Raw genomic sequence first — 7809 nt, 5'->3', positions numbered from 1 at the left:
ATATGTTGTCTAAATAGTGGAGTTTTACAAATTTGAATTCAAAATTTAAATTATGATCCTTTTATTTCTATGAATTATTTTAAGAACGGGTGAAACCATTTTTTAAAATATTTGACTCGATGAAAATGATTTATTTCACCCACTTTTATTTGAAAAGGGTGTTCCCCTACTACGTGGATAAACGAAAATTGAAATACAATCATATTGAATGCAATTTCATTAACCGACAATGCAAGACAACATTGCTTTCAATCAATTTGAAAAACGAAAAAATAAATGTATGATTCATGAATGCAACATTAATTAGTGATATGTACAAGATGGATGCGATATCAAATCTAACAAATGATACATAATAAATGATAAAAAATGACGCAATCAATATTTATATTTATAAAATTATAAAATTTATTTCTTTAATACATCATATAGTATAAATAAATAACAAATAATATCTGGGGCATTCAATACCCCGACTGTGAATCGGTTGCAGCTACATCAACCCAACTGCAATATCCATTCCATCTCCATGCCACAACAATAGCCGATTCAACCATTCCTCACTAGATCAGCAACCGCACAATAACAAAAGGGAATAAAAAATCAGTAAATATTTTTTATACTTGTACAAGGGTAATATAAAAGCCCATCAGAAACATTTTGTAAGGGAGGGGTTTTTTCCATATTAAAAAAAATACAAGCATCGAAGGTTTTTCCTTTTCCATTTTGTTTTCCAACAATTTTTTTATTTTTAAAACAACAAATAAGAATAAAGGGAGGGGATGGGAGTAAGTTTTACCTTTGTTCGGTTGGGTGCCCCGTCGGAGCCTAGCTCGTTGAGGAGTCGAGTAACGTGGGTGAGCATGTACACTACTAGAAAAAAACCCCCTTTAATGACGCGCATTGCGCGTTATCTATGGGTGAGGATGACACACATTTGCCTGTCGTTGAAGCCACCGACATGAATTTCAAATGACGCGCAACTGTGTGTCATAAATCTATGACACACATTTATGATGCTCATTTATGACGTTCATTGAGCATCATTGAAGGCCCCGTCATAAATAAAGATGACACACATTTGCGTGTCATAAATTAATGACACGCATGTATGACTTACATTGTGTGTCATTGAAGCCCCTGTCATAAATGAAGATGACACACATTCGTATGTCGTTATTGTATTTCGTAAATTATATATATATATATATATATATATATATATATTGTAGATTGACAAATAATCAAACCAAATCACATTTAATGCCTCATAATACTATATATATATATATATATATCATATTATATATAAACAATCCATTTGCATACAGTATATACACATGACACCCATGAAAAATGTTGCCACTGGCACTGTAATATTGCAAACATAAATAGCCAGTCATTACAATTATAGAGTGATTTCGTTGGATGTAATCAAATAATGCACTTTGTTTCCACATACTTAGAGCTTTGAGCATCTGGATAAAATCCACAGATATGTGCAAAAAGGCACTGTTGCCAAACCTGTATTGACAACAAAAAAATGAGGATGCTTAGAATATGCAAAGACAATATAAACAAAAGGTAAGCAAATTAAAACAAAGATGTCAAAATTTTGCACAGTCAGTACATAATAGCTCCATATCGTATAAGCAATTTGCAGCCTATAGCACGACATTAAGATATGAAAACACAGAGCAAGACAAATGGCAGTAATTCAACAAATTAGGATCCTCCTTAATTAAGAAACTTCATTATGCAGAGAAGGCAACTTGACCCTTTAAAAGAGACAGTTCAAAAAGTTATCACATCTATTAAGTGCAACAACTATTTTAACAACTTACAAATATAAGAGTGTACAAGTATGCACCTATTGCAATCGGAACACCAAGTGAAGTTGTACCCTCTAGAAAAGACCGCAACTGGTTTATGCTAATTCCAATGAGCAACAAAGCAAGAGCCTCCCACTGTTACAAACATAGATCCACACCACACATGCAATATGGATAAACTATAACCAATTAACCAGTCCAAATGCCCACATATTTGATTTCAGTTTTTGGATAATTGACCATGATATAGTTCAATGAGAAAAATCTTTCTGTTCAAACTAACCTGAATAATAGAAAACCGCCGCTTCATGATCATCTTTAACAAGATAGCTATTACTAAAACCTGTATAAGTTGGACAATACTGAAACAGATTAACTAAGAATTCTCACAGGAAAACCAAAAGAAAAGGCATGATCATGTGCATAGTACTCTAAATTTTCCCATGGTTAACAGTAGTATAAAGTTAGCTTTCACCAATACATTAAACTTCTAGATAGAATGAGTCCTAAACTAATTCTATTTAGGATTCATCGCACTCATTGATTGTGGTTGTAACAAACACATGATGAATAATCAAATGGAAATGAGTTTAAAGCATAAACTAACCCAAAATGCATTTATTTAGAGCAAAAAGGAGATTGATCATTAGAACCTATACCATTTAAACAATCATTAAACAAAATGTATTATTCTACCTTTAGGTTACTAAGCATCTTCACAGTAGTAGGATTGAAATAAAGCTGCAGGGGAATAATGGCATAAATATTAGAAAACAATTACTTCAAGGAAAAAAGCGAAAGAATATTAAAAAAGACTTTAGCTAAAGACACCACCTGCATGATGAACTTTAGGTAATTGTTAATTGCATAAAGTAGAGCTGGAACTGCGAGAAGCACATTATTTCAAGCAGCCTGTAAAATTTTGGAGCAAAGGAAAACACACCTTGAGGTAAAAAAGATGTTGATATATTACTTTCAGAGAAGTAGATTCAGTGCAAAACAATAATTTGCAAATAAAAAGGGGGAAATGAGCTAAAAGTTCCAAAAAGACTTCATGTCACATTAAGGCGGTTTTGCTTGATCAAAATGACACCACACTGATATTTGCACAGATATATTAGTTTACAGAATGCAATCCAAACATATTTTTATCAACCGAATAAGATACTTAATTGGAAGCATCTTTTTCAGAAAACCCATAATATGAATAGAGAGTTAAAATTATATCAACTATTAATAAACCAAAGGAAGAATAAAGAGAACGCCCCTCAAAAATAAAAGAATGCTAACAATGTATCTTCACTCTTCTACCATTAGTCTCATTAAAGTTGCACGTTGCATAACACCGTGTCTGACCAAATTTACTGTACAAGACCAAGAAAATCAATAAAAAATCCACAGCTATGTGAAACTAAAATATTTCACTGATTTGCTTTATCTCTACTTTCAGCATGGCATCTTAATAACTGGAATTCTTCTAATTTCTCCCCCTTTAAGACTCAAAATATCTTTAAAGTGTCAACTAAGATCACAATGAATAACCATGTTGGTATGCCAATTGTTATTGTTATCTACCACAAAGCATACATGGTTAAGTCAGCTTCTTGACCAGTCTCACAATTTAGCACCCAGACAAAATCATCGCCTACCAATAGAAGAAACGTAATGAAACTAACATTCAAACCTCTAATTAGCCCAATGGTTGCCTCTTAGAATAGTCTACAAGTTTTTCATTTTTTATCAAAAGCTATCGGAATGTATCATAAAACAATCAACTCAAGAATCAATATTCAAATTAGTGATACAGAACTAAATAGAATTGCAATTAGAATCATAAATTTGTGGAAGTAAAGTTCTTACCTGCACTAACGAAGAAATTGAGAGGAGAGATTTCTCCCCAACTTTCTTATTCCGAGCCTTCAGAAAGAGAGAGTTAAATAAGTACAACAGTTAAAACCTAATGAAAGAACTTAGTAAAAAGAATCTGAAATAGCATTTAGTGTAATAATCAATGGGATAGGATTTCCATTAATGTTTGAAATGCAATTGTTCCTGTTACGGCTGAAACTAATAGCAAGCTCATTGAGCTTATACAGGCTAGGCTTAGTAACTTTTCCTAACACTGTAGGCCATGATAAAAAGTAAATTTACTTTAGCAATCCTCTCTAACTTCCAGAACTAATGCAGCTGATCTCTTACACTTCAGAATATCAGATAATACATGGAAATGAACATTATCTACTTGTTCTAGCATATCAGGATATCCCCACTAAAATTAATTTACGAATCAGATACAAAACAATTTACAAAAATAATTGATGAATTTTGTAACACCCCCTCTCTTAAAGTTTCACGAACAAAGATATTTTTAACACTTTTCATACATGAAGCAATTTAGATTGAATAGTTAAAAGTGAGGACCGAGTTTAGTGGTATATGGATACCATCTTATGGTGCTTCTGACACCTTTATACCATATAAGCACTTTGCTTTGTTTACGGAAACCAAATTCAACAATTGCGCTGTATAAGGGCATATTATATTGGGTACACTGGAGCTCTATTTTCCCGAATTATTTTGATAAGTTGTAATAGAGAGACATTTAAGATTTCTTTGGTTTATCTAACCTAGTATAAAAAGATAATTTAATCTTAAATTCAACATGTACAACTATGACTTAATTGAGAATACAACTCCATGGGGACAAGAGAGTTCCTCATTGGACACCACTTTAGGCATATGTTATAACATGATTATAGCTAAACTAATACATGACAAGCATATAAACCTTTTTGTTGAGTTCTTGAACTCCACTTTAGGTAAATGGTATAAGCCCCCTACTCTTCTAGTTGACAGTTAATAAAATCCTAAAAAGGTACCTGGAACAATAACATAATAATAGCGAAAATAACTTTAGCCAACTCAGTAAGAAAGTTAACGCTAATGGGACTAAACTTGAAACCACCATCCACCTTTGACATTTAAACCAATATAGGCTGCAATAATATAAACGTATGGTGTTAGAACGCAAAGAAATCCCGGATTCAGATTACCGATTTAGATTTGATGGTTAGAAACAAATAATTTACCTTAAAACCGACCAAAATGCAGTACCCACCGACCAAAAGAACGTTGAGGAGACAATTTTTGGAGGATACATAGCTGCGATGTGTATCGTAAGCCCTCGAAATGATTTTAGAACCGGGCGGTGCTATTTTTGAATGGCAAACACTGCATTCTATCATGCCCGCCAGCGCCTGCACCTAACTAACCAAACTAACAATAGATCAACAACATATAATCAATTCTCATTCTCTCAAATAACAAAAAGATCATTTAAGGCGGCAATCTCAGAATTGAGAGTAGAAAAGGGGGAAAATTACCTGAGTAGAGTTACGGGAAGCGAAAGGCGAGAGAGGCTGCAGATCTTGAGAGATCTCAAATTCACAGGAATATAACATAATAATTCCTAAGACCAGAAACCCAAATTGAATGGTGGAATAGAGAACGAGGAATACCTGAGGAAGAAGCGGCGTGAACTGATAATTATCGAGGGGAAGAAGCTGGAAATGATGAAAATAATGGGGGGGAGAAATTAGAATTCGACTCCTAAAGATGACACACAATTAAAACTATACTTCGTGTTTTTGTAAATTTTTTGGATTATGACTATTAAATATGACACACATTATTATAAGTCATAAATTGTTCAGATTTTAAGAAACATGACATTTTTTTTATGATACACATGTTTTTCAAGTCATAAATTAGCTTGTGTCATCGTTCGTGTGTCATTAAAGGTATATTTTCTTGTAGTGGTAGTTTTTAGGGAGTGTTTGGTTCTCTCTCATTTTAGGGTGGAGCCCAAACACCGATGGTGGTGGTTGAGGAGCGGTGGCTGGTATTGGTTCTTAGTCTAGGTGGTTCTCAGTCGAACCATGGAAGAGAGAGGGAGAGCATAGAGAGAAAAAGAATGAAAAGGGAGAGTTTTTTTAACATGATTTTGGAAGTCGATAATAGGGGTTTTAGTTTTAAAATTTTTGGGTAAACCATGCGTTAAGTTCTCTGTTTCCAGTGTATTTCATGCTTTTGTCACCAAAATAAAGGGTTAATCGCGTTTGGATTCCCAAACTTTAGACGCCTATTTACATTTTAGTCACTATTCCATTAAATTACTCTCAAGTCCTCCGCTGTTTAGAGCTTCTTCGCGTTCTAGTAACTTAATTTAAGGAAAATTCATGAAATGATCCCTCTATGTTTAGTGTGTTTTTACATATTGGTTACTGTGTATATTTTTATTTTATTTTTTATGGTTTTGGCCTCTAGGTTTATTTATTTCAACTTAGTCACTTGTTTATGCTTGTATTATTTCGAATTAACCACTAAATTTTATTTTCTTGTACTTTAACCATTGTTATATTTTTTTATTTATTGCTATTATTCGAATCGACCTTGTGGTGATCTGATCTGGGGTATAATCCACATTATTATGGCCCGAACTCTATCAACATCTAGCCACTAACCGCTAACCAATAACCACTAGCTTGTTATTTATTTATTTATTTATTTTATGTTCGAACCATAGTACGACCTTGTGATGACTCGCCCTGGGGTACGACTCGCATAATTTACGGTCCGGGTTAAACATTAAAAATTAACACTAACATTTTATTTTTATTGCTCTTTTATTTTTTGTTATTTAAATTTTATGCACATTTAATTTTCTACCTTTTACTTGTTATTTATTTAATTTCAGTCCTCTAATTTCATTGCTTTAATTTTTTGTTTTTTATTTATGTCCTTTATTTTTAAGAACTTTAATTTTAGTCCTTTTATTATTGAACTTTATTTTCTGTTTATTTTAGTCCCATGAATGCCTTATTTTTAAGAACTTTATTTTCTGTTTATATATATATATATATATATATATATATATGCATGTTTCATAATTTTATCACATTGAATGCCTTATTTTGCTATCTTGTATTTTGGTCCTTATGTTTATTTATGATTTTATTTTATTTAAGCGCTTATATTTGTGATACTTATTTTTGGTCTTTGCTTTTTATTGTGTATATATTTTTCCATTAAAGTCCAAATCTTTATCATCTAGCATGATGAATTAAATTTGTCAAAATATTTGTTCACCTTGTTTTAAATTCTGATTTGGCTACTGTTTTCTTTTTTTTATTATATTTTAGTCCCTACTGCTAAAATATGAATATTAAACGTTAATATTACCTCACAATGACCCACCCTGGGGTATGATTTGCATTATTCATGTTCTGGGTAACAATAAAAATTAACCCCTAACTTATAATTTTATATTCGAATGTTTAATTACTATTATTTTAATTTTTCCCTTTAAAATTATGTTATTTTAATTTTACTTAAAATTATTAATTGTTTACATTTTAGTCATTTCAATTCTAGCTTTTAATTTTATGTGTTGTCTTAATTTAAGTTTTATATTCTAATTTCTTTTATTTTAGTCATTTACTTAATGTTTTAATTTTAGCTTTGCATTTTTATTTTATTTTAATTTAGTCCTTCTATATTCATTATTTTCTTTTAATTTTTATCTTTAATTTAAATTTCTTAAATCTAGTCTTAGAATTTTAGGTTTTAATTTAAATCTTTTGATTTAGATTTAGAATATTTTAGAACTAATCTAGATTACTTAGATTTTAGGTCTAGTCCTTAAATTTAGACTCCTTTAAATTTGGTCCTTAAACTTTTAATTTAGGAGAATTTTTGATTTTGTCTCTGCTTATGTTATAGGTTATGAATTAATTATCTGATAGTCCATAATTGATTAAAATTAAATTTAAGTTAATAATAGAGCCTACATTTTTAGGTTTGTGCCTTTAGGTTCTTTAATTTTCATAATTCGACACTTTAAGATAAAGAAATCCTTAATCTACCCTTAATTTAACTAGGTTCAATAAAAACTATTTGATTGCATCATCTTTAAAAA

At 31.2% G+C, this 7809-nt stretch overlaps 1 pseudogene; it reads right to left on the bottom strand.

Moving 5' to 3' along the window:
- Window positions 1-493: 493 nt before the first annotated feature.
- On the bottom strand, window positions 494-5275 carry LOC120129810 (annotated as a pseudogene).
- Window positions 5276-7809: the final 2534 nt, after the last annotated feature.

This window comes from Hibiscus syriacus, unplaced genomic scaffold (genome assembly GCF_006381635.1).
Source record: "Hibiscus syriacus cultivar Baekdansim isolate YM2019G1 unplaced genomic scaffold, ASM638163v2 tig00110503_pilon, whole genome shotgun sequence".
In the NCBI taxonomy this organism is placed as follows: Eukaryota; Viridiplantae; Streptophyta; class Magnoliopsida; order Malvales; family Malvaceae; genus Hibiscus; species Hibiscus syriacus.
Note: the sequence above shows the minus strand (reverse complement) of the source record. Positions and strands in the feature narration are given on the sequence as shown.